This window comes from Macaca nemestrina, chromosome 15, assembly GCF_043159975.1.
Source record: "Macaca nemestrina isolate mMacNem1 chromosome 15, mMacNem.hap1, whole genome shotgun sequence".
NCBI lineage: Eukaryota > Metazoa > Chordata > Mammalia > Primates > Cercopithecidae > Macaca > Macaca nemestrina.
In genome coordinates, this window is record NC_092139.1 from 37,850,900 (window position 1) to 37,875,489 (window position 24,590).

The 24,590-nt window shown below is 54.8% G+C and overlaps 1 protein-coding gene and 1 long non-coding RNA gene across 5 annotated transcripts in view; one reads left to right on the forward strand and one right to left on the reverse strand.

Annotated features, from left to right (window-relative positions):
* The first annotated feature begins 268 nt into the window (after window positions 1–268).
* LOC105481573 (spermine oxidase) overlaps window positions 269–24,590 on the forward strand; it is a 39,510-nt gene continuing 15,188 nt past the window's right edge. The window contains exon 1 of one of the 3 annotated variants that reach the window (XM_011741229.2): window positions 269–432. The gene's annotated coding sequence lies outside the window, so the exon portion shown is untranslated. Of the gene's footprint in view, window positions 433–24,164; window positions 24,276–24,590 lie in introns of those variants that run through there. The other 2 variants (XM_011741226.2, XM_071079625.1) reach the window with 2 other exon arrangements.
* Window positions 10,954–24,478, reverse strand: LOC139358493 (uncharacterized). 2 transcript variants are annotated; one of them, XR_011613489.1, is made up of 3 exons: window positions 23,474–23,609; window positions 21,490–22,725; window positions 10,954–14,548 (listed from the first exon to the last, which is right to left on the reverse strand). It is a non-coding gene; the product is annotated as an uncharacterized lncRNA (long non-coding RNA). The 2 variants fall into 2 exon arrangements; XR_011613490.1 differs by lacking the exon at window positions 10,954–14,548 and adding an exon at window positions 24,242–24,478 and having other exon boundaries at window positions 22,418–22,725; window positions 23,474–23,883.

Here is a 24,590-nt window from a genome sequence, read left to right on the forward strand (position 1 = left end):
CTGCCGCCGCCCTATGCTACACGTCGCTGCCTGTCCTGCGGTGGGTCCCCTGCGGGAGGGGGGACCCCTGATAGGGAGGGAGGAGGTGCGGGCCCAGATTTGGGCGCGGGACCTGGGTTTCCGAGGCAGGAATCCAGCAGTCTCCGGCTTCAGCGGCTTCCAGCTTCCCGGCTCCTGGCGGGGCGGGCCCGGGGAGGGGCTCGGCGCTTCTCCGCCCAGAGGCGGAACGGAGGGCCGGGCCGGAGCGGGGTGGGTAGGGGACGCGAGGCGGAGCGGGGCCCCACACAGGCCGCGGCGGCTGGCTCGGGCCCCTACGGTCCCGGCGGCGGCTGGAGGAGGAAGCCAGGCGGCTGGCGGAGGAGGAGAGAAGGAGGAGGCCGAGACCGGTGCGCCGCTCGCCGCAGACTTACTTCCCCGGCTCAGCAGGGAAAGGTACGGTGCGCCCGCTCTCCGGCCCCGGGCCCCGGCTCTCAGCCTCCCTCGGGCGCAGGCAGGGGCTGCGGCCGCAGCGAGAGGGTGAGGGGCCCGGAGCGGTCCCCGAGGGCTCGGCCGGCGCGGGGCTTGGGCGGCCAGCGCGGCGCTCGGGCGCTCGGGTGGGGGTGCGGGGCGTTCCGGGAGGCTCGCGGGGAGCGGGGGGCGCCGCGCCCCCCTGGCTCCCGCGGGGGAAAGCAGTGGTGTGGGCCAGGGTGGCGGTGATCCCGGCGCTAGGGCTGCGCGGCCCGGGCCGGGCGCCGGGGGTAGAGTGCCGGACGGACCCCCGGGCTGCGTGCGGGAGGGGAGCGTCCCGGGTGCCCGGCAGGCGCGCCCCGTGGGCGCAGACAAAGCCGGGCGCGGACGCCCCGCGACGACTCGGGCTGCCGGGAGGGTGGGCACCGGGGAGAGCACAGAAGGCTCCCGAGTGATGGCCCGAACGCCAGGAGAGGCTGTGCTGACCGCTCTGGGCTCCGGGCGTCCGGGTGGTCCCTTTGGGGCCCCGGGCAGGGTGAGGAGCTGCTTTCTCCTAAGGGCCAACTAGGGGCTTACGGGATGCCCCGGGCTTGGCGGGAGCCGGGCTCGCAAAGGGTTCGGGCGTGTTGGACGGCTCACTTTGGGGGAGGGGCTGAGGGAAGCCCCTGCCCTGGGGTAGGGACGAGGGCTCCTTTAGAGCAGTTGAGGGGCCCGCGGCGCTTGAGCCAGGGGGCTTGGCCCGATGAGATACGCGCGGTTCCTGGCATGTATAGTGAGAGGTGCCCACAGGTTGTTTGCAGAACATTGCTGTTGGTGGCATATCACGTACCAATCTGTGGGGGCAAGTTGGCCACGATTGGAGCCAGCAGTAGGTGCCCTGGGGTTACCGGGAGCGGCGCGGGCCGGGGTGCCATGCATCCGAAAGTGTGTGCGGTGAAGCCCGCACATCTGCATTCGGCCACGCCTGCCCCCTTTCCTCTTGTTAGGCGGAGAAAGCATCCCAATTCCTGCCGCTGGCCCTGCCTCCGCTTGGGCTCCAAGGTCCTCTCCCTGTCCCCCTTTCTGCAGTTACCCCCGCTCTCTCCGGTGTTAGAAGTGGCTTCTTTCCCCCTGGATCGTCCATAGCTTTATGAGAAATATGCTTTGGCACCCTGTCTCTCCAATTTTGTAGCCCCCTTTTTGCCTTATTCCCTCATTCCCTCCAGCTTCAGACCTTTTTCCCTTCACAGCAAAACTTCCCTGGAGAGCCTTCTGCACTCGCTTCTTCGGAGCACAGCTCTTCCGTTCTTTAGCTGGCTTGCCCTGACTTCGGTCCCACCCCTTGACTGAAACAGCCTCAGCCAAGCTCTCCAGTGAGCTCCACGCCCCCACAAGCAAGTCTTCTTCCACCTCTCCTGGTCTCCTTGAACACTCTCCTTCAAGAACCAGTATCCTCCCTTGGCTTCTCCTGGTTTTCTTCCCTCCTTGGCTGCCGTTTTTCTTAGACTTCTTTTCAGACAACTCCTTCACTCAGCTCCAAATGTTGGAGGGCCCCAGGGCTCTGTCCATAGCCGCTTCTCTCCCCGGTCTATTTACAAACTCTTCCCCGTTTCATTCTTTCTTATGATTTAAAAAATCAAGCATCAATTTGCAAACATACAGATCTTAAATGTACATCATTCTGATAGTTTTAAATAGCAGATTTTATCTCCAGCCCCAGCCTCTCTACCTAACCCCCATCTGATGATTTTTGATGTCCTGGGTGACAAAAAACTTAATATGGATGAAAATAGAACCCTGATGGCACTCCCAGGCCTTCCCATCTCAGTGAATGACCCATCATCTACTCATTTTTTTTATTCTTATTTTTATTTTTTGAGATGGAGTTTCGCTGTTTTCGCCCAGGCTGGAGTGTGATGACATGATCTCGGCTCACTGCAACCTCCGCCTCCTGGGTTCAAGTGATTCTCCTGCCTCAGCCTCCCAAGTAGCTGGGATTACAGGCATGTGCCACCACGCCCGGCTAATTTTTATATTTTTAGTAGGGATGGGGTTTCACCATGTTGCCCAGGCTGGTCTCAAACTCCTGACCTCAGGTGATCCACCCGTCTTGGCCTCCCAAAGTGCTGGGATTACAGGCATGAGCCATTGCTCCTGGCCCATCTACTCACTTTTAAAGATGGGAAACCTAGCCGGGCGTGGTGGCTCACGTCTGTAATCCCAGCACTTTGGGAGGCCAAGGCAGGTGGATCACCTGAGGTCGGGAGTTCAAGACCAGCCTGACCAACGTGGAGAAACCCCGTCTCTACTAAAAATACAAAATTAGCTGGGCATGGTGGCACATGCCTGTAATCCCAGCTACTCAGGAGGCTGAGGCTGGGAATTGCTTGAACCCGGGAGGCGGAGGTTGCCGTGAGCCGAGATCGCGCCATCGCTCTCCAGCCTGGGCAACAAAAGTGAAGCTCCATCTCAGTCAAGAAAGAAAGGAAGGAAGGGAGGGAGGGAAGGAGGGAGGGAGGGAGGAAGGAAGGAAGATGGGAAACCAGGGAGGGAGGGAGGGAGGAAGGGAGGGAGGGAGGGAGGGAGGGAGGGAGGGAAGGAAGGAAGGAAGGAAGAAAGGAAGGAAGGAAGGAAGGAAGGAAGGAGGGAAGGAAGATGGGAAACCAGGGGCACAACTCCACCAAGAGCAAGTCCTTTTGGTTCTTTTCACAAAATTGATCTCAGGCCTGCCCTCTGTGCTCTGACTCCACTGTTACGGCCCCAGGCTACCTGCCCCAAGCCAAGCCAAGCCACCTAACCCTGTCCCCAGGTCTGCACTTGCCCTCCTCTGATCTATTTTAGTAGAGCAGCAAGAATGATATAGAAACTGTTGATGGGACCATCTCATTTCTCTAAAATTCTTGATAGCTCCCTATCACACTTGATTAAAATCTCAAAGCTTTCCCTCAGCCTACAAGACCCTTCCCATTCTGGCCACAGCTGACCTCCCCAGCCTTATCTTGACCACTGTCTCCTCTGCATTCTCCCTGACAGACACATCTGAATCATTTCTGCCCTTTGGACACCCTAAGCTCTCTCCTGCCCTAGGGCCTTTGCTTGTGCTATCTTTCCTGCCACGAGTGTTTTTCCAGTGCCCTTTACTGGCCTGGCTTTTCTCCTTCTTATTTTTAAGGTCTTCACTTAATTATACCTTCCTCAAATGCCTTCCCAGTCTTGGGAAGTCCCCCATAATTCATCATAGCACCTGACTTACTTTCTATATTATATTTATCACAGTTCACAACCATTTGTTACAGTTGTTTGTATATTTGACTTATCTGGCTTCTTAAGGGCCGGAACCTTGACTGAAAGGACCAGTGCTGTATCTGGAGCCTCTAGCACAGTGCCTGGCATATAGCTGATGCCCAGGAAATCTGAAGCCAGGTGGGCAGATTGGGGCTGGGTTGGGCAGACAGGTGGGTATTGCAGTGAGCACAGGAGCCCCCTTTAAACTTCAAGTGACCCTGAGGATTTTTATTTTTTTTCCACAAAAGCAGTTGTGCAGATTGCTGCAAGAATCTAAGGGCGCCAATGGGATGTGAAAAAGGGAAGTGGAGAAGGTACGGGTGGCTCGAGAGCAGGCCTGTATGTCGAGGGCAGCCGGTGGGATGTGAGTCTGTGCATGTCACTGTGGTTGGGGTAAATGATTTCCTTTGCTTTCTTTGGTAGAAATCCAGGCTGGGTCAGCAGAAGGATATGTGTGCATGTTGGGTGGGAGGGAGATTCTCTAGCTCGCAAGATGTGGGCAGCCTGGGCAGCCAGGAATTGATTTCAGCCCACTCTCTTGGGGGACTGCTGGGTGCCTAGCCCTGGGGTGGTCTCTCTCTAGACTCTTGCCTTTCTACCCACAGCTTTCCTGTTTGCACAGAGGAGCCAGTTGAGTGTTAAATTGTGTGGCTGGTACTCTCAGAATGGAAGGCTGAGAGCTAGGGGACCTCAGATCTGGGAGGGAGGGGAGCTGGGCCCTGGACAGGGGACAGGGGTGGACCAAGATAACACCACGACGTGGGTGCTAGAACTAGGGGCAGTGGTCCAGATCTGGGATCGGGCTGGCATGCCTAGGAAAGGCCTTGAGCTGGGATAGGTGGGGATGAGGAGGGCATCCTGGGTGGGAGGAATCAAGCAGAGGTCAAGAGGCAGGGCAGGGCCCTGGCATATTCACTGGATGCCCTGCATTGTTCTAAGGACTTTGCAAATGTTAACTCCTTTAATCCTCTTAAAGGCTCTATAAGGTAGGTCTTATTCCCATTTTACAGATGGGAAGACTGAGGCAAAGTCATACAACTAAATAATGACAGAATGAGGATTGAATCCAAACATTTTACGGATGGGAAGACTGAGTCATAGTCATACAACTAAATAATGACAAAGTGAGGATTGAATCTAAGCAACTTGACTCCAGAATCCATGTTCAAAATCAGTACACTCTGCTACTTCTCTCATGCCTCTCAGTTATGTGTCAGCCAAGGGCTTCCTAAGAAGAGGCTTTTCCTGCCTCCCAGAGTGCCTGGCCTTGGGGGCTGGGGAGGTGGGAAAGAAGTTACACCCTTTAAGGTAGAAGGGATCCTCGCTTGGAGTGGGTAACCAAATTTTTCTGCTTCATGCCCTGCTTTTTCTTCCAGGAGGGGCTCCAGACCCAGACCAATGGGTTGGGCATCACGTACACTGTGATTTTGGGGTACTGGGAAGGTCTGCTGCTTCTGGTTCAGCTACTGCTTTCTGCCTGAGATGCCATCATTAGAATGTCACCCTTCTGGGTTTAGCATTGCCCTCGTCATCTGCCTGTAAAATGGGATTAGAGGGACTTTTTTTCTTTGCTCCCTGGAGGTCACATGCTTGAGTGCCTTCTCCTTGTAGACTCTGAAAGGAGGAAAGGCTTCCCCTGGGATGCCAGGCTGAGGAACTGGGCCAGGAAGGGGGGAGGAGGGTGTGACAGCTCTGCCCTGGGAGGCTTTCCTGTTTGGCATGAGGATGGCTCTGGGCAGGTGACCTGGCCTCCCAAGGACCTGACTGGCTGGCTGAGGAACGGTTTGCTGACCACACAGGGATGGGGTCTGTTTTCTCCGAATTCTGAGCCCCAGAGTTGAGGGGATCTGCTCATCTATCTGGACAGATCCTGCCAGCCTCCTAGGAAGACAGGGAGCAGGGTTCGTGGAAACTGAGGCACAGGGAAAACATTGCTGTCGGAAGCTCACCAGCCTTCATGGTTGTCAGGAAGGGCTCCCTTCTCTGGCAGGGGAGCATGGAGGAGGCCTGTCCACGATGCCCAAGTCCTTGTCTGCTGAGTTGCAGTGAAGGCTGTGGCTGAGCCTGAGGTGGACAGGCTAGAGCTGAGGTGGACTTCCTGACAAGTAGACACTGGGCCTTGTTAGCTGTGGTTAGCACCTGGCATCTCCTGTGCCCCAGCCTGGTGTTCAGAGCCTTTGGGAACACAGGACATGGTTCCTGCTCTCCAGGAAATAAACGTGAGCCATGCCAGGTGTGATACAATGAGGTCCTCCTCCCAGAGGAGGTGGTGCTTTGGGAGGGTTCTGAAATCTTGGGCGGCTTTGGCTGACAGAGGAGGGGATGGCATTCCTAAGGTGGAGGAGAAGTGGGTTGAAGCCAGGCCTGGAGTGGTTTGAAGCCAGGTTGGGAAAGGCCTTGGCTGCCAAGCTGCTGAGTCTGGCCTTGATTCAGTAGGCCCTGGGGAGCCTTTGAAGGTTATAGGGCATGGGGGCAATTACCTGATTAGAGCAGTGGTCTATAAAAGTGCTTTTCAGACTCGAGTGCACATAGATCACCTAGGCAGCTTGTTAAAATGCAGGTCTGTCCTGTCTGATTCAGCAGGTCTGGGGTGAGGCCTGTGACTCTGCATTTCTTTCTTTCTTTCTTTTTTTTTTTTTTTTTGTGATGGTGTCTTGCTCTGTTGTCCAAGCTGGAGTGCAATGACAGGATCTCGGCTCACTGCAACCTTCGCCTCCTGGGTTCAAACGATTCTCCTGCCTCAGCCTTCTGAGTAGCTGGGATTACAGGTGCCCACCACCATCTTTAGTAGAGACAGGGTTTCACCATGTTGGTCAGGCTGGGCTCGAACTCCTGGCTTCAAGTGATCCGCCTGCCTCAGTCTCCCAAAATGCTGGGATTACAGGCGTGAGCCGCTGCGCCCCGCCTGAGACTGCATTTCTAACAAGCTTCTTGGCAGTGCAGTGCTGCTGCTCCATGGAGCGTGCTTTGTATAGCAAGGATTTAGACTGGAGTCTTGAGGGATGAGTGCAGTTCAGGTGGGTGGAACAGGTAAAGGGAACCACCTTGGCTCCTGCGGCTCCTGTGTTTCAGGATGTGTAGGGAGCTGCCGGTGTAGGGGGTGGGGGCGGTGTAGGTGGGCTGGGGGCAGGACAGAGGGGACTGTAGAAGATGTGAGATGCAGGGGCTCTGCTGGGAGCTGGAGCTGTGTGAGGGCCTCCAGGTGCTTGGGTCATAGGCCAGGAACATAGGTCTGATTTCCAGGGCCCCTAACTGTAAGGAGCTCCCAAGACTATGAGTGGGTACCTTGAGTGACTGTATCCCAGGGCAGGGTGACATGCAGACAGCACGGGGGGCACCTTATCTCTGCCCACAGCTGAGCCTGGCACTGACAGCAACCAATCTGGAGTGAGCAGCCTTCCTCCAGCCAGGGCAGGGCGGAGAGATTGGGGAAACAGCTGATCCAGCCCTCTAGCTCCAGTTGTGACGTGTCCTCATAAAAGACCATAGTCTCCACAGCTGCCGGGCCATCACCCCAGTATGTGCAGTGCCCGTCACCCTGACTCAAGTCCTTGTTGCCTGATGGTTACGTGAGCTGCTGTTGGGGGATCTTATCCCACTCTGGCCACCTCTGCGGTATACATGGGAGTAGCGGGGGCCTGGATGCTTCTCTCTGCTCTGCCCTGGCTGGGCCACTGCAGGCAAATGTCTGCTCCTCTCTGAGGTGTCAGTCTCCTCATCTGTAAACTGAGGGGTTCAGGTCCCTCCTTGGGGGGTTATCACAGGGTTTGTTGGGTGGGGCATTGCATCTTCCCAGAAAGTCAGCTTAACACATTTTAGTTTAATCTTAAATATTAAAGTTAACATTAAAACTTACATGGGGTCGAATTAGCAATTTGCTTGCAAGAAACCAGGTTGCTTTGTGGCTCTCCCAAGGCCCCTTGCACCTCAGACTCTAAATGGCCTGCGGTGGGTATCTGAGGACACTGGTCGGTTGAGTCCCCCCAGATGCTAGCAGGGGGGTAGCAGTCACCACACCTAAAGGAAGGTGCAGAGGGCAGACACAAAGGGCAAAGGTTCAGCTGCCCTGGGCAGTGCCATGAGGGGCTGGCAGGGTAGGAGTTGACTGGCTTTCAGTCTGAGCTCCCCAGATATCCCACATACGCCTCCTCAAAGGAGGGCAAGGCCAAGCCAATCACACCCCACTTTGATCCCTGCCCCTGGGCCAGGCTGTCCTGCGGGATGGGAGGGGATAACGTTTCTCAAAGACTGTTCTGGGCAGTCTCAAGGGTTCAGGGGACAAATAAGGGTAGAAACTGGCAAATTCACTCCACTACCCTATGGGAGGTTCAGAATACGTTTAAGAGAATTAAAGGCCCTGACAAGTCCTGTAGAAAAGAAACTGTTGAGTGTTTCCCAGCCTGATCTGACCATGGAAATCTTTTTTTAAACGACTGCCAATAATGTCCCACCCACCAGGAAAACACCTGCTGGGAGGAGCTGATGTGGAAAGATGCTGCCCACTGGAAGGCTATGAACGTGGTAGCACAGGTGGACTTCCTGGTAGAGGTGGACTTGGTGGGATGGGCACATTTGGACAATCAGTAGAAGAAAAGAGCACTGCAGAGAGAGAGAGATGCCAGGCTCCCCTCTGAGGCCTCAGTTTCTTCATCTCTGTAAATCTTTGCCCTCCATGTCTGCCTCCCCACCTTCCTTTGGGTGTAGTGACTGCTACCTCCCTGCCAGTGCCTGTGGGGACCTCAACTGACCAGGGCCCTCAGATGTGCCTATTCCACCTCTACCAGGAAGCTCCCCGCCATCCTTCCTTTTCTCCCTGGTATTTCTGGGCTGAGAGCCAGCCCTGGGTTCTTTTGGCAATGGCTGTGCCTCACTGGGTAAGCGAGGAAGGATCTGGAAGGACCTGTCTGGTGCCTGGGATCCCCAGGTAGCTGGGCCTGGGTCTTCTGGATTCTTTTTCTTTTTTTTGAGATGGAGGCTCACTCTGTCGCCCAGGCTGGAGTGCAGTGGCGTAATCTCGGCTCACTGCAACCTCCACCTCCTGGGTGCAAGCAATTATCTTGCCTCAGCCTCCTGAGTAGCTGGGATTACAGGCGCTCACCACCATGCCCGGTTAATTTTTGTGCTTTTAGTAGAGACGGGGTTTCACCGTGTTGGCCAGGCTGGTCTGAAACTCCTGACCTCAGGCAGTCTTCTCGCCTTGACCTCCCAAAGTGCTAGGATTACAGATGTGAGCCAGCCCGGCCGTCTTCTGGATTCTGAGAGGGCCTTTTCCTTATACCTCCTGGGCTTCTCCTTGCTCTGCAAGTTCTCCCCAGCCTTTCATCTCAGAGCTTAACACAGCAGGGTTGTGAACTCTGAACAAGAAGCTAAGCCTCTCTGTGCCTCTGTTCCCTCATTTGTACCACGAGGCTAATATTTCCTCCCTCCTAGGGTGGCTGGGTTGTTGTGACACTCTAATACCGGTTGGCTGCTCTTACTACTGTGATTGACATGGCTGGAGGAGGGACCCTGGGGAGGGTCCTGTCATCGTGGACATGAGGGAAGAAGGCAAGAACCAGCAGAAAGCAGCACAAGGCTTAGGGTGGGGTCCTGGTTAGACCAGAGCAGCCTGCAGAGGAGAAGAGTGAGGGTGCAAGTAGCTAGCAGGACTGGCTTCCTGGAGGAATGGCCAGTGGGGTGGGGAGATCTGGACAGAATGAGAAGTCACAGGTTTGGGTCTGAGAGTCAGAGGATCCTCGTGGGTGTGTGTAGGAGACAGGCGGCCTGCGGGCAGGGAGGAGGCGTCAGGGACTGCCTTGGTTCACTGGGCTGTGGCAGCCCACAGAAGGTTTTGAGCAGGACAGTGATGTGATCAGAGCAGTGCATTAGTGAGAAAGGAGGCAGGGTGTGAGTGATGGTGGGCTGTGGGCGGGGACGGTGCTGTGCCCCTTCATGGACTTGAAGCTTGGGGAGGGGCCAGGTTACAGTCGTGACCCTCATTCTCAGACTCTCAGGGCAGTCAGTGAGGCTACCCTGCCTTGCCTCTACCACACCTCCTTTCCTCTTCAGTGTGAGGCTCTTTGTTCAGCAGCTCAGGTTGGGGAGATGGGGTGTGGTTTTTTTTTTTTTTTTTAGAGTCTCACTCTGTTGCCCAGGCTGGAGTGCAGTGGCGCCTCCCCGGTTCACGCCATTCTCCTGCCTCAGCCTCCCAAGTAGCTGGGACTACGGGCGCCCGCCACCATGCCCGGCTAATTTTTTGTATTTTTAGTAGAGATGGGGTTTCATCATATTAGCCAGGATGGTCTCGATCTGCTGACCTCGTGATCTGTCCGCTTCTGCCTCCCAAAGTGCTGGGATTACAGGCGTGAGCTACCGCGCCCTGCCGGGATGTGGTATTTTAAATAGTACCCAGGAGGAGCTACGGTGGTGCTTGAGGCAACGTTGGCCCTCCGACCTGACCCGGAGGCCCTGGTGGGGCATGCTCAGTGGATTTTCCTACCCAACCCCAGCTCCACTCTCTTGTCCTCTTTTGCCCCTTTGCCTTTCTTCCTCAAGCACGTAGGAGCCCACTGCTTTCTAAATCCGGGGCTGGGAGGTTGGAGGATGAGGAAAAGCATCTGGGTTCTGGTGGAGCATGGTGGCCTAGCTGGGGGCCATTGCAGTACCCCTTAGTCCAGATTCCCTTCTTCACCTGCTTCTTGAGGGATGGCATTAAGGAAGGTGTGTCTTAAAGCCAGAAGAACGAGCACTTGGGAATGAGTTGCAATTTATTAGAAAACAGAACAAAGAATCTAGCCACCCCTGCCAACTCTGTGCCAGGCCCTGGCAGACACATGGGTCCTGTCTTCCCCATACAGCCTCATGGGGCCTGAGTGAGGCATGATGGGTCTCACTCAGGTTCTGGGACATCTGGCTTGATGCCCTTTCCTCAACCCCATGGCTCTCTCAGAGCCTGTCCTCATACCTTCAGCTGCTCCCCACCCATAACCAGACCTCCGGGACAGCCCAACTCAGCCACCGCACCTCTGATTGTGGCGGGTGGTGGTGATGCTCCTTGCAGGCTGAGTTGGCTGGATTTTAGGATGACTCAAGCAGGAGACACCCAGGACCACCAAGGGGCATATATTCTTAGGAAATATTTTTAAATGATGCCTTTAAATGTTAAACACACAGGGACCTTTTTCTCTCTCTTATTTTGGAAAATAATAATAAAAAAAATCATACGCAATGCAAAACCTGGAGAGTTAATCTGAAAAGGTTCGGAGTTTAAAAAGTAACTCAAGGAAAGACAATGAACTTGACTTCTTCATTAGATTTTTTCTTTTTTCTTTTTTTTTTTTTGAGACAAAGTTTTACTCTTGTTGCCCAGGCTGGAGTGCAATGGCATGATCTTGGCTCACTGCAACCTCCACCTCCTGGGTTCAAGCCATTCTCCTGCCTTAGCCTCCCGAGTAGCTAGGATTACAGGTACCCGCCACCATACCCGGCTAATTTTTGTATTTTTAGTAGAGATGGGGTTTCACCATGTTGGCCAGGCTGGTCTCAAACTCCTGACTTCAAGTGATCCGCCCACTTCGGCCTTCCAAAGTGCTGAGATTACAGGCATGAGCCACTGCACCCAGCTGCTTCTTCATTAGATTTTAAAAAGAGCAAGGCCTGAGGCTTAATATATTACTAAGTAAAGTTCAGAGGCAGGCTCATGGCAGGCTGTGGAACCTCTCTGAATCTCAGTTGCCTCCTCTGTAGTATGGGGGTATTGATGTGAGGATTGAGATATTCCACACAAAACGCTTGGCACTGCACTCTGTATCTCAGACCTATTCAGCTAAAAATAGAGTGATAACAATGATGACAGGATTTTAAGAACAGACCTTTCTTGATGCTTCAAAAGCTAGTGAGTTATTCTGTCTTTGAACTCCACAAAAGGGCCTAAAGAATATGTTTATGTCCAAACTCAGCGTCTCAACTCCGTAGGGGTTTTATGGATTAAATCATGGGTGCATGACCCATGTGTGCATTTTGAAATGAACCTCAGTGGCTTTTGAGACCTGGTTCCAGCTCTCACTTGGGTGGGGGACTGGGCTTCATGGTTGAATTCTATGGAAAGTGCTTTATTGGTTAGTCCTGTGGACTTGTTAGGAGAGCACAGTTAATGTGCCCTGAAGTCACCAGGAGGGGAAAGTCTTGGGCCAGTGATCGAGGGCCGTCTGGAGGCAGTTATGAGTTACTTGCTTTTTGAATTTTCTTTTGTGCTGGCCAAAGCAATTAGAACTTGTCCCTGGCCCGTTTATGGAGGAGGAGATCGAGGGTGAAGGACTGGGGCCTGGCTAGTTTAGTGCCTGGCAAGCCTAATCCAGCTGCATGGGGCAGGGAGACCAGGATGACCTGCAGGGACCCCACTAAGTGCCCAGGCCAGAAAGCAGGTAGCTGTGGCAGCCCCAGGCTTTGGCAGTGAAGCTGGAGTGAGCCGTCAGGCCTTGAGATGACTCCTGCCAGCCCCAAGTGCCTGGCACAATGTGTGCATATCAGTATGTGGGGAGGAGTAAGATGGGAGAATTGCCAAGCCAGGGCAGTCCTCAGGCCTGCAGCACCCCTGGGGAGGCTGAGTGGGGGGGCCTGAGGTCAGAGCAAGGGTTGAGCAGTGTTGCCCCACCCTGCCCCTCGCTCCGTCCAGGTGGCCTCTGTCATGCCTCTGAACCTCTTGGGGCCCGTTTCCTCATCTGTAAAATGGGCAGCAGGGAGTTTATGATTATTAAAAGATGCAATGAATGGAAAGTGCCCAGCAAAGGGCCTGGCACAAGAGGGGCAAAATAGAGGTTTGCTGTGAGGTTCATCTGGTGACTAGATTTTTCTTTGGATATTTTCCTTTTTTCGTTTTGGGATTATGTATGCCACCTTTGCTCTATGATAAATTATGTTGCGTGGACACCGTAAGAGAGGTATTTGTGCTGGAAAAGGGTTTACAGTGGAGGAAGACCCTTCCCCACCTTCTGGGAGGAAGGCTGCCGGGATCCAGCACAGCTCAGACAGCTCTGACACTGGGGCTGTCGTGTCTCTTTGTGGGCAGAAAGCACAGGTCCCAGGCTGGGCGGAGTGGGACCTTGTGGCTCAGGAGACAGGATGGGCTTGCCGGAGACCCCACCCCCTCCCCAGGGCTGGAGCTGAAGCACAGTTGGGCTTTGTGCAGAGTCACGAGGGGCCGCTGAGGGGGAACTGCGCCCGGGCTGAGCTCACAGGCCTCAGTTCTTGTGAGTGGTTTTGAAAGAGTCAGCGGAAAGTGCTGACTGGGCTGTTCTCCTTCACCCCAGAATTGTGATGCTGCGGCTCCTGGCAGGGATAGGGGAGAAGCCCCACCGGGAAGCCACCCCCTCAGCTGCCAGCTCACACCTCCTAGGCGTCAAGTGTCCAGGCTGCAGAATGGGCGGATCTCTGTGCCGGGTGGTGCTGGGGACACTGACTCACATCGGGGCCGTGCCTGCAGGTGATGCCTGATGCAGGGGGCTGTGTTTCGGGGTGTGCTTGGCCCTGCAATAGCAGGCGGCTTGGAGAAACTCTCCCAACCCTGCTGATAGCCAGGAGGAGAGAACTGGGCTTAGTAATCAGACCCCTGGGCTGACCTCCCCACTGCAGTCCTGCACTGAGGTATTTGGCTTCTGTCATTTTTCTGACCCCACCAGCTTGTTGTGAAGGGCAAAGATGATGACCAGTTGACACAGTTAGAACTGGTCTGGGTTTGTCCCAGTGGTGTCATGCCTGCTCACCCAGGTCATGCCGATGTGGCCCTTGCCCTCACCCCACATCCTGCCATTCAGCAAGTCCCCAGGAGGTTGACACAGCACTGCACCTCTGCTGCAGCGTTGCCTTGGCAGGAGGCTTTCCCTGACGCCCCTGTGCAAACAGTTTCCGGTCTCTCTGCCCTGCTTTTCCCTGACCTGACAGATCCTTAAGGGGGGCATCTGGGTGTTGCAGTATCCCCAGTGCCTCAGACAGTGCCTGGCACAGGTAGCCCTCCAGAAAGCTTTTTGAATGAATGAAAAATCTGTCCCCTGCTACTCCCCTCCCTGCCTTAGGCCTCACTCACGAACCGTGTCTGTGCTTTTCTCCAGTCTCCTTAGCACTGGCCCCACCCTAGGCTGGAAACGTGCCCCCCACCTGCCCGGTGCCCATCCAGACTCCCATTCGCGGCGGCCACCGTGTTGCAGGGCCTGTGTGTCTCCAGCGCCTGTGCCTGCCCCGCCCCCTTCCTGGTGCCTTGGGTGGCAGGTTGTGTGCCTCCTGGCAGGTGTGCGTCCTGCCCTTCCCCAGGGCGCCTCAGGGAGCCAACCTGCATGGCTGACTTGCCCAGGAAGCGCAGGGCGGCACGGGTGGGGCTGGGGCAGGCCCTGAGCGGAGGCGGGAGGTGTGTTCTCCCCACCTGACGCTGGAAGGCTTCCCCACTCCCCACTTCCGACTCCCAACTCCCAGGGCGGGGTGAGGCGGCTGCCAAAGTTATGGAGGAAGCTCAGGAGAGTGCATAGCGTGGGACCAGGGGATTCCAAGCCGGTCCAGGTGAGTTCTGGGAGAGAGCGAAAAGGGACAGCTTTGGAATCACATGTTGAGAGATGATCCTGTTAGCAGTGCCTCTGAGCCTCTGCATGTGCAGTTTCCCTGTGTGGAGCTCACTTCTCTCTTCTGGGAATTTCCGCCTCCTCTTCCACCCTCCATTAGGTCTTCCTTCCCATCGTCTCTTGAATTCATCATGATCCTTATTTCTGTACCTTTGAGTTCACTGGCTGTGAGCCTCAGGGCAGGGCCCTGTCTCTTTAATCCACTGCTGCGGAATCTCCAGGGGCTGATGCAGGGCCAGGCAAGGGTGCATCTTGTGGGAGACAAAACATACAAATATAGGTCTCTCTAAGGGCTTCTGATGAGGAGCCTGGGACCCAGCAGAGAGCAGAACAGATGTGATGGTCATTCCCATTTTGTGGATGAGGAAACAGTCTTTCCAAGATCACTCAGAGCTAGACCCCATCCCTGCTTCCTGGCTCCCGTCCTCTAGGGGAGCAGTCCCAGCACAGAGGTTGGACCTGAAGAGGGTGTTGAGATGCAGAGAGAAAGACGGGGAAGATGCGACTATGTGTGGCGGTGTGTGAACAAGGTTGGGCAAGGACATCTGTGTGGCCTGAGGTGCTTTGTATGCCTGGAGAGCAGGGGGCTTTGGGAGCTGGGCAGCAGCGGGGTGGAGGGAGACCCAAGCCTAAGCCCAGGGTGGAGAGCTTGGGCACTGCCTGGCCTTGTGGCTCTCTCTGCCTCCTCCTCTCCTGCACTGTCAGACCCCAGTGGCTCTGGGCTGGCCAGGAGGCTGCGATTGGAACCTGAGCCTTGGCTGTACATTAGCATCATGTAGGTCCTTAAAGAAAAAAAAAAGTCCATGGTTGGGCCCCACCCCAGAGAGTCTAATTTAGATGACCTGGTATAGGTAGGGGTTATTTGTAAAAATCTCCAGGTGAGTCTAATGTACTGGCTGGAAGACGTTCCTGTCTCTTGGGCCTTGTAAGCTGTAGGACCTGGAGCAGGCTACCTGCCCACTTCATCCTAGCTCTGCATTTCAGAACAGCGGGGTCTGAGGCCCTGAGTGGGATTGGTTGGGGGAGTGTTTACCTGATCCACTTTGGGGAGTCTCTGTGGGGAGAGAGACGCTGACTCTTAGTTATCTATTGTTGGCTAACCAGTGACCCCAAAACCGGTAGCTTAAAATGGCAGTAAACATTTATTACGCTCACAGTTTGTGTAGGTCGGGAATTTGGTAGCAGTTTAGTTGGGTGGTTCTGGCTCGGGCTCTCTCATGAGGTTGCAGTCACAGTGTCAGCCAGCGCTGCAGACATCTGAAGGGGCAGGAGGATTTGCTTCTGAGACAATGAGCTCACATGCGTGGCAGGACGGTTTGGCTGTTTATGGGAGGGCTCAGTTCCGTGCCCTGTGGGCTGCCCCAGGGTTGCCTGAGTGTCCTTCCCACATGGTGACTGGCTTCTCCCAGAGTAAGCTGCCCCAGGGAGCAAGGTGGAAGCCACAGTGTCTTTTATGTCTAGTTTCAGAAGTAACATTCCATCATTTCTGCCATATCCTATTGGCTGCAATGGTCAGCTTGGGAGAGAACTATACCAAGGCATGAATCCCAGGAGGCGGGGATCACTGAGGGGCATCTTAGAGGCTGGTGGCCACACAGATTGTCCTGTTGTTGCACCTGCAGCCTCACAGCCCTAGCCTAGGAGCTCCAAGCACCCCTACCAAGTAGGATAGCGGGGCGACCCTTCTATCCTGTTCTTCCCATTGTTAGTCCATAACTGTATCTCTGTGGGCTATGGGGGCGTCTCTGAGGCCTGGTGGCTCTGCTCTGGAATCATTCTGCAGGGGGATCTGTGATCTTTCTACTGGCTGGGCTTCCTTCATCCCCACCCCTGCCTCTTACCCGGCCCAATCTTCCCTGCAGTGACTACCACTAGTGTGCAGACTGGGGCCTGTAGGAAAACATAAGGACTGTTGCTGCTACACACCTGGCTCTGGGATAAGCCCTCTGCATGCATTGTCACACACCCCTGTGGGGCAGGCACACTTTATCCCCATTTTGCTGATGAGGAAACTGAGGCTCAGATCACTCATCTAATAAGTGGTGGGGATTCAAATGACTGGTATTCAAAAGCCAGTATCACACCCCAGGACCTGTGTGAAAACTGTGGTACTATAAGGTGTTCCCAAAGGATAGGCCTGTTTATTAAGTTGGGTCATCAAATGAAACATAAGGAAATACGCTTTCATGATTTGTGTGTGTGTGTAAGAGAAGTGTCTCTTCCTGGGGTTCCCCAAGGGCTGTGGTGACTTGGGTACCTCAAAACAAGGCTGATACCTTGGTCTTGAGGCTAGTATTCCCTCTCTGGGTTTCAGCTGTGTTAGGAGACTTTTTTTCTAAGGAAGCGAGCAGCTGTGAGCACCATCACCTATTGACCCTCTCCTGCCAGTGGCCTCGTCTGCTGTTATCAAGGGCAGCCTTGCACCAGCGTATTCGCCAGGGCAGTGACCGGTTCTGTGGTCTTTTTTTTTTATTTAGAGACAAGGTCGCCCATAGTGGAGTAGAGTGGCATGATCATAGCTCATTGCAGCCTTACACACCTGGGCTCGGGTGATCCTCCCACCTCAGCCTTTGGAGTAGCTGGGACTCCAGTTGTGCATCACCATGCCCTAGCTAAGTTTTTTTTTTTTTTTTTGACATGGAGTCTCGCTCTGTCGCCCAGGCTGGAGTGCAGCGGGGTGATCTTGGCTCACTGTAACCTCCGCCCCCCAGGTTCAAGCGATTCTCCTGCCTCAGCCTCCTAAGTAGCTGGGATTAACAGGTGCATGTCACCCCTTCTGGCTAATTTTTGTATTTTTAGTAGAGACAGTGTTTCACCCTGTTGGCCAGGCTGGTCTCGAACTCCTGACCTCGTGATTCACCTGCCTCGGCCTCCCAAAGTGCTGGGATTACAGGCGTGAACCACTGTCCCCAGCCCTAGCTAACTTTTAAATTTTTATTTTTGTAGAGACAGGGTCTTGCTGTGTTGCCCAGGCTGGTCTCAACTTCCTGACCTCAAGCAATCCTCCTGCCTCAGCTTCCTAAAGCACTGGAATTATAGGCATGAGCCGCCATGCTGGGCCTGGTCTTTCTTACACCTGTGTGGTTGATGACTTCCTGCAGGGGAATTCAGAGTTGGGGTGTTAGGTCTTGCTTACAGGGAGGGAATCCAGACCATGGGGTCTTATCTTGAGAGCCACTAAAGGAAGCTGCAGTAGACTTTGCTGGGGTTACAGGAGGCTGGTGAATAGGTTCGGGAGTCAGGGCTGGCCTCTCTCAGGGTAGGGGTGATTTTCCCTATTAGACAAATGGGGAAAATGAGGTTCAAGTGCTAACAGGCTCTCCCAAGGCCACACTGGTTAGTGGCAGAGGCTGCTGCCTGGGCAATTCATCTTCTCTAGTAGCATCCTGGAGTGGCATATCCTCCCAGCAGATCTCTGGTTGCTGAGAGGGCATGGAGCTTGCCTACCTCTGGAAGATCTGGAATCTGATTGGAAGAATGTGGGTTCTGTCTGCTGAGTGATGACTATCTATCTGGCAAGCCAGGGACGTCTGCAGATAGACATACACAAAGATGGGAAGCAGGGTGTGGGGTGTGAGGAGACTGAAAGTGGAAACTGAGCTGGTGGGGCTGGCCCAGAGCTTGAAAGGTTCAGAGGTGTTCAGAGCAATTGTGCCCAGGGCCTGACCTAATCTATTGTCAGAGTGTGATCAAGTGGCTAATTTTTGCTGAAGGTGGGACCTATAGGGTGGGGATTGGGATAAAGCTGCAGGGATGTGGCCTGGGGAAGGAATTGCAGTACCAGCCTCTGTTCTGGCCCATCTGTACCTGTGTCTCTCTCTGACTGACACTGTCATCAGGGCCCTCAGTGAGCTTTCTGCCCATCAGAAAGACCCTGCCCTTTGTCTGGCTTCTGTTTTTTGAGACAAAGTCTTGCTCTGTCTCCCAAGCTGGAGTGCAGTGGTGTGATCATGGTTCACTGTAGCCTTGACTTTCTAGACTGAAGCAATCCTCCTGCCTTGGCCTCCCAAAGTGCTGGGATTGCAGGTGTGAGCCAATGTATCCACCCCCCAGCCTCTCTGGCTTCTTTCTGAGCTTTCTTCCCCTCCTCCACCCCCAATTAGGTTTCTAGTTGAGTAGTCTCCTGGGTCTGCCCCTACAGGGAGCTATAAAATCACCTTATGCCTCCCAGGCAAAAGGGTCCTGAAACAATGAACCTCGGTGGTGTGCAGGACACCAAGGGACACAGAGACGCCCCAAAGTGCTCACCTCTCCCGGGGGGCCCTCCTGCTTTTGCCTCCCAGTGCCTGTGGGGGCCGTGTCTTTGGCTCTGTCCCTCCATGCACTGAGCCAATGGCTGCCTCTCCTTGCAACACATGCCTGCCAAGGGCCCCTGGCTCCTTCTTCTCATCTGAAATTGGCTTACAAAGCCTTTTTAAAGTTGTGCTTTTAGCGACTTTATGATTTTAGGGAAGAAATGTGGGTAGCAATGACAATGTGCTTGGAGAGAAGTCTGGGTGCCAGGCAGGATGATGGAGCCCTTCTGTGGTTTTGGCCTGTGAGGGCCAGGGGACATTGCTGGGGGCGGGGGCTCTGCTGAAAGAGGCTCCCACAGCTTTTCCCTTTCGTGAGCTTGGAACTGGCTAATGGCCACCACCTCTGATGCCCCCTTCCCCTCAGCAGTGGGGAGGATGGTCAGACTGAGTCAGGATTGAGAGGCTCAGGCCGAGTCAGTATTGGGTTGGGGTTAGCCAGATACAGATGTGGGGTGCCTGCATGATGTCAGTGTCAAAGTCCAGCCTGATATTAGGGTTGGGGCCAAGGTGAAGGCTGGGTTCTAAGCTCAGATGAAGATCGGGGCTCTTCTATAAGTGAGACAGAGCTCTGGGCCCTAGGAAAGGTGACTTCTGTACTGGTCTCTTTGGGGATCTTTCTCCCTCTCCCACCCGCTCTGAGATGACCCTCACAGTGGCCACACCTTTTACCTGTGCTAATTTAATCGTCCTACAAAGTAGCTGTACCTATCCCCATTTTACAGATGGGAAAGCTTGAAGACCAAAGGAAGCCTTCAGATATCAGATAGGGCTGAGACAAGTGTGCAGTGGTGGGGTACAGAGGGTGCATCCTTGGAGTGAGTTCAGAGGTGTTGGCCAAATGGGGCCTGGAGAAGGGAAGACACTGGCCCAGGGGTCACCTGGCAAGGTAGAGATTGAGCTGGGGCCTGAACCCAGGTCTCCGGGCTCCTGGGCCAGTGTTCTCTCCCTCCCCTTGTGTTTCCTGGACTCATGGGCTGCCCCTGCTCTGTTCCCCACACCTGCCACCCCCTTCTCCCTCCGTGGCGGCCCAGCCTGGCCCAGCAGTCCTTTTACTTCCTGACTGGCCTGAGTGAGGAGGCTGGGGAGGGTCTGGCTGGGAGGAGTTGGGGCCCAGCCCCTCCCCGGTTGAGGGGTGGGAGGAGCCTCACCGCAGACACAGAGCCCCTTTGTCTGGGCCTTTGTGCAAAGCAGCTGGTCTGGGATTTCTGGGCGTTTTTACATTTGAAGAATAATTGCATTGTCTGGGGGGCCTCAAGAATCCAAATCCCTCCCCAGACTTCCAGGCAGTCCAAAGATGTGCCCCTGGAGCAGCTCCCCAGCTTCCCTCCCACTCCCTTTCCTCCTGTTAGAAACCTGAGAAAGAGCAGGGCGGGGGCGGGAGGCATGGGGAAACTGAGGTGGGGCTGCCCTTAGGGACTAGAAGTCTCCATTGGGAAGAGAGGTTTAAAGTCCCCAAGGCTGGTTGGGAAGGGGGCAAGTGAGCTGTCCCCTGCTGCCCAGGGCACCACAGTCCTGGTCTCATGAGCAGATGTGGGGTTGAAGGAGGGAGGAGGCTGCTGGTGGAAGGGCTGGGTATATTTTGGGGCACTTCAGCTGGTGGAGTCCTGGGTTCCAAGGGGAGCCAGGCAAAGTGAGCCAGGTGGGCTAACTTCCTGGGAGCCTCACTCTTCTTCTCTGAGAAATGGATTAGGAAATTCATCCTGGGGTGACCTTGAGCAAAAGGCAGGGCTCAGGCACACTTGGGAATAGCCTGTGTTCAGAGGGGGCCAGAGATGGGTAGGAGTTTTTTTTTTTTCTCTCTCTCTCTCTCTTTTTTTTTTTTTTCAGAGGGAGTCTCACTCTGTCACCCAGGCTGGAGTGCAGTGGTGTGATCTTGACTCACTGCACTCTCTACCTCCCGGGTTCAAGTGATTCTCCTGCCTCAGCCTCCCGAGTAGCTGGGATTACAGGCACGCACCACCACACCCGGCTAATTTTTGTATTTTTAGTAGAGACAGGGTTTCACCATGTTGGCCAGGCTGGTCTCAAACACCTGACTTCAAGTGATCCACCTGCCTCGGCCTCCCAAAGTACTGGGATTATAGGTGTGAGCCACCATGCCTGGTTCTCTCTCTCTCTCTTTAAAAGTAAAGCTTTATTTTAGTTTATTTTAGAGACAGGGTCTTGCTCTGTTGCCCAGACTAGAGTGCCATGGCGCTATCATAGCTCATTGCAACCTCAAACTTCCAGGCTCAAGCCATCCTTCGTCCTTGGTCTCCTGTGTAGCTGGGACTACAGATGCATTTCACCACAACTAGCTAATTTTTCAATTTTTTTTTGGTTTATGTTTCCGATAGTCTGAATATGTTTGCGATTTTTAATTTTTAGTAGAAACTAGGTCTCACTATGTTGTCCAGGCTGGTCTCTTAACTCCTGGGCTCAAGTGATCCTCCCACTTTGGCCTCCCAAAGTGCCAGGATTACAGGCATGAGCCGCCTGTAATGGCTCTGACCACACCTGGCCAGATTTTTATGTCTTGTGAGGGGTGTCTTGGAAGGGTGTGGGGTACGGGAGGCTGGCCTCTCCTGGCACTGTTTTGTTTCAGTAACCACTCTTGGAGAGAGGCGTGATGTACTGATTTTTGGGTGATGCTGAGGTGGGCTTCAATGTTAAAGAAAGGGTACCGCACACCCAGCTGGGTGATTGAGTCCACTGTGGTTCACTCACAGGGCTTGGCTGTGCTCACCTTGGGCAGGGGCTCACCAGTCTAGCCTGGGACCTCAGCCCTGCTTTGTGGCTGTGGGGCTCCAACCTCATTCTTGAGATAATAGACAACAGAATTTCCTGGGGTGAGATGCCTGTGCTTTGGGGTAGGCTGGGGGGCAGGTGACAGTGCAGAACCAGTATGAGGGACTCACATTTCAAGGGTGTCTGTTGCTTCAGGAAACAGTAATGGAGCAGGCCTTGCTGGTGGTTCGAGCAGCACCCAGCCCTGAAATCACACAAGGGTGTGCATATGTTAAGAGAACCCAGAACCAGCTTCTCTGACGTGTATGAGGGAGGCTGTTTCCTGCAGGCCTTCAGGTGGGCTGGGCTGGGCTGGCGAGGCTCCCGGCTTTTGGTGAAGTTGGGGGTCTGTGTGTATGTTTCGGAGGGGGAGTTGTGAGTGAGAACTGAAGCTAGAAAGGCCAGCTGGGTCAAGAGGGCAAGGCTGACATGCAGAGATCTTCCCCAGGCCTGCTATATAGTAGGTACTCAGTGGATTCCTAAATTATATTCCCTGGTCAACGAGATGCCCAGCTGTGCTTATCCTTGGAGAGTGGGGCTGGGAGATTGAGACCTGCATAGGTGAGGCTCAGATAGAGGAGGGGGGTGGGAGGTGCTCCTGGGGCAGCTAGGGTGGAGGTGACAATGATTCAGGCTGTGGGGTTGCCATGGCTTGACCCGACAAATGATGAGGGTCTCCCACTAAGGGTGACTCCAGATTTGAGCCTAGGGACTGCTTGGTGGTCCTGTGATTTGACCTCAGTGAGGAAAGTGCCAGGAGTTGGGTGGTGCCCCCAGTTTAGTTCTGGCCACTTCCAAGGGGGGGCTTGGCAGGGTCAAACGTTGGAGACCAGGACTAACACGTGTCTCTAGTATTTGGCCATTAGGAGGTACTTGCTGGAATGTAAATTTCTTTACTTTTTTTTTTTCTGAGACAGGGTCTCACTCTGTTGCCCAGGCTGGAGCACAGTGATGCGATCTCAGCTCACTGCAACTAGAGTGTAAATTTCTGAGGGTGTCAAAATGAAATTGGGGAGGATGTTCCAGGGATGAGATGAAGAAGTGGCAGTTCACACAAAGTTTGGTGGCTCATGCCCACTCTGGTCACCTGACCTCTGAGTCTTTATTCATCCGTCTTTGGCAACCCTGCCACAGGACGGGGCTTTTCTTCCCTCTTTTCCTCTCTCCATATCCTGCTACTTTCCTGTGTCCAATGTGGCTTCTTGGGACACTTCAGTCAGGGTGGTGGCGGCTCTGGACAGCTGGGGGAGGCGGAGTCCTGCAGGCTGGAGAATTGGCTGCACGGCATCTTGGATGAAATTGCCAGGGGACCAGGGGGTGCACTCGTGCCCTGGCTGGCCTGATTTCTTGATGCTCCCAGGCATTGCCTGCATGGGGACATGAAGAATTAACTCAAGGCGTGGGTGCAGGCACTGGGCAAGAGGCTTACACCCCCCCCTTTGCCATGGAAGCAGGAGCAAGAAGGCAAGTGTCTGTTGCCCGCCCTCCTCCTCTTCCCTGCCTGGCTGAGCCAGCACTTTTTTCTTCTCTCCTTTATCTGCTCAAAAAGTACAGGGTGTTCTGTTTCTCCTGTGCATACAGATCAAGGAGTGGATGTTATTTCTTTCTTTCTTTCCCCAAGGCGAGAGAAGGACAGGGCAGGCACCGAGGACCATTTAAGCGATTGTCCTTCCTCAATAAGGCAGTTTCTCATACATTAAAACAAAACAAAACAAACCCCAAAAGGGAAAGGAAACGATGACACAAACCAACAGAAAACAAGTTGCCCCTTACTGCCCCCACTCCCCACCAGGCGTTTAGCACACAGTAGGCGTCCTGGCTATGTTCTCTCTCTCCCTTTCGGTTGGACCCCAGGGTATGCTGGCTCCATGGGATGATTAAGTGATGTTAAGGACGCTGCTGTCCAGGGTGTGCTGGCTCCATGGGATGATATTAGGGCCACAGGACAGACTCATTTCTCTGCCCTCTGTGGGCTGTGTAGGGGGCTCCTCTGGCTTCCTGGAGGCACTGGGGGTTGACAGGCTTATCTAGGACAGGGCCTGAGGAGGGACAGGACTGTGGGATTAGCTCTGAGGGTCAGGATACAGGGGACTCACATGGCCCCTGCTTACTTGCCTGGCATTCCATGTGCATGTCTGTTTGAGTTCAAAGTCTCTGAGACCAGGTGCAGGGAGCTGGGGGTTCTTTCTGTGCTGATCTTGGAGGCTGCCTGCATTCACATTGTCCATTCCACAGCTTGTTCCAAAGACAGTCTGCTCACGGTGTAGCTTCCGCACTTGACAAATTATTTTTATGCACGAGGCCCTTGAAAATGTTGACAGTCTTGTGACATCCATGGAGGGTCTTATTTGACGGCCACAACAGAGCGGTGAGGACAAGCGGCCCATGCAAGGCTCTGGGAGCTGGGAAGGCAGGTAGCTGGCTAGGACGGCCCTGCTGGCACCGAGCGCTGTTCGCCTATCCTGGCTTCCCAAGGCTGGAGCTTATCTGGTCCCCTGGTTTTCAGAGGTGGTGCTCCAGGGAGCCTGGGGTGAGGGGGACCCGCAGTTTAATACCTGCTACACCCTGACCTCCATAGCAGCTTTTTAAGGGGTTCCACCAGTAAGGCGTGAGAGCCACTGCAGCCATGCCTTTCCGTAGTGGATAGGAGACTGTGTGGGGGGTTGCCTGGGGCAGTGCCGCCGGGCGGGTTGCGGCGCCACGTCAGTCCAGGGTGCGCAGGGTGCGCAGGGTGGCGTCGTCCCCCTCGCAGCTGGCGCGGCCCCTCCGGAGCACGCCGCGTGTTTACCGACCTGACGCAGCGTCCCGGCCCGGCTGGCAGACATCCGGCAGCATCACCGCTGACCCTCCCCGCCCGCCCCATGCAGGCGGCCACATCCTTACCTCTAAATTTAGTCTGCAGGAAGGAGAACCTGGGGTAGGGTGGGGGAGGACTGGAGCCAGCCCTGATGCCTGTCCTCCTGGGAGGGAGGCAGGACATAGCATCTCTGGGGTGAGGGAGGAGAGGGACGGGAGTCAAGAGGACAGAGGCGGCGAGGAGGAAAGCGCCGGAGCGGCCCTGCTCCCGGCGTGGCCTCATCCCCAGCGAAAGCGCGACACCCACTGTCTAGGAAGGGGAGCGGGAGCCCTTGCCTCGGAACTGGAGGCTGCCCGGATGGGGCTCCGGGTCTCGGGCGCCACCTACCGGCCTTTTTTGGGAACCGATTCTGCACGGAGTTGGCGGGCCTGGGTC